The sequence below is a fragment of the Lycium barbarum genome, chromosome 2 (genome assembly GCF_019175385.1).
Source record: "Lycium barbarum isolate Lr01 chromosome 2, ASM1917538v2, whole genome shotgun sequence".
Taxonomy (NCBI): Eukaryota; Viridiplantae; Streptophyta; class Magnoliopsida; order Solanales; family Solanaceae; genus Lycium; species Lycium barbarum.
In genome coordinates this window covers 86,162,921-86,164,826 of record NC_083338.1, presented here as the reverse complement: position 1 = coordinate 86,164,826, position 1,906 = coordinate 86,162,921, and the positions used below count along the sequence as shown (strand labels likewise).

Here is a 1,906-nt window from a genome sequence, read left to right as displayed (position 1 = left end):
TTCTTGTAAGTCGCCTCTTCTTTCTGCTTGCCAGACATTGAGGGAATGGAGGTGGTGGCTTTGCGACCACGGGCTGTGGCTGCTTTGTCACTGGTATCTTTACTACCCTCTCTTCAATCATCTCCTCGGTGATCTTTTCTTTTTCAGCTTCTACTCGACTGGTTTTCTTCGGAGCCACTTCCTCTAGTTCTCTCCCATTTCTAAGAGTCACAACATTACAAGGCTTGGGATTCACATTCGTATCACTTGGAAGTCCTCCATGTGGTCTAGTATTTTGTGCACCAGCTATCTGTTTCATCTGCCTCTCTAAATTCCGCACAGCCAAATCGCGATTCTGATTATCTGCTATCAAATTTTGTTGGTCTATCATCATCTTCTGCATATCACCCATCATCTCTTCCATACTGTTCGTTGGTGCTTGAGGAGCAGATGCTGGCTGATAGTGCTATTTCTGATTACCTGGGTTGTCAGTCCACTTGAAATTCGGGTGATTCCTCCAATTTGGGTTGTAGGAATTCCCGTATTGATTGTTGTTTCCTTGCCCCTTGCTTTCATTACCCACAAAGTATATGGATGTGGGATTTGCAGGGCATTCATCACTGTTGTGACATTCTCCACAGACTTCACAAAAAACGATGGCTTGTTGCACTGCATGCACCTGTGGTGGAGCTTGCGCAGCAGTTAACTTCTTGATTTCGGTGCGCATGGTATCAATCTGTGCTGATAGTGATGTAAAATTATCTACTTTAAAGACACCCGGTGTCTTCCTAACTGAACTGCTAGCTGCATCATCCTGCCAGTCTGGAGTGCTCTGAGTAAACCTGTTCAATAGTGTGAATAGTTCTTCATAGCTTAGATCAAGAACCTGCCTTCTTGCAGCAGTGTCTAGTGATGACTTATTTTGGGCATCCAGACTCTCAATAAATGTGTATGCCAGAACTTCATTCGTCTGATGGTGGTGAGGACAATCTCTAAGAAGACCCTTAAATCTCTCCTATGCGTGATACAAATTTTCTCCATTTTTCTGCCCGAATGACATGATCTCCCTTCGAAGGTGAACTGTCTTTGCTAGTGGAAAGAACCTTGTCAAGAATTTCGTCGCCAAATCATCCCACATAGTGATAGAATTGGCGGGCTCTGCTAATAACCAGTTACTGGCATTCCACAATAGAGAGAAAGGGAACAGTGTCAGCCGCACATATTCTTTAATGACCCTTCCAGTAGCAAAAGTATCGACAATCTGCAGAAAAGTATGGATGTGACGTTGAGGATCCTCATGCGACATTCCCGTGAATTGCCCACTAGACTGAAGTAGTTGAATCATAGAATGCCTCAGCTCAAAGTGCCCTTCGATGGTGGGCTTGACAATGCTTGAAGTGACATCCGCCACACGAGGCACTGCAACCTCACTCACTTTCGCTGGTTCATTATTAGCCATGACCACAGGTAACTCTGCTACAGCCTGCGGGTTCTGCGATAAATTCAAATCTCTCCTGTGCCGATTGAAAGTGCGTTCAGGCTCAGGATCGAATTCCTCAAGATTGTTTTGACTCGCAGTCCTTCGCATTCGAGTAAAGTACCTGCAATCAATTAGCAACTAAGATCAAGACGTTAATACCTGGATAAGTATAGCAACACATTTTATTATGGCAAAAAAAAAAAAATTGACTTCTAAGTCCCTGGCAACGGCGCCAAAAACTTGTTGCGTCCAAATGCACACGCAAGTGTACGTGGTCGTACATGTAATATAGTGATTATATAAAATGGGATGTCGAACCCACAGAGACTTATAGCAAATACTTTCACGAAAATAAACTATTGCTACTACCTATTCAAGTAAAGAATAAAAGTTTTGGTTGTTTTGTAAACTAATGCTGTAATACAAATAACTAACAATGTAACCAGA

General features: G+C 43.0%; 1 pseudogene; it reads left to right on the top strand.

Moving 5' to 3' along the window:
* Positions 1-956: 956 nt before the first annotated feature.
* On the top strand, positions 957-1,050 carry LOC132629617 (small nucleolar RNA R71; annotated as a pseudogene).
* The last annotated feature ends 856 nt before the right edge of the window (positions 1,051-1,906 follow it).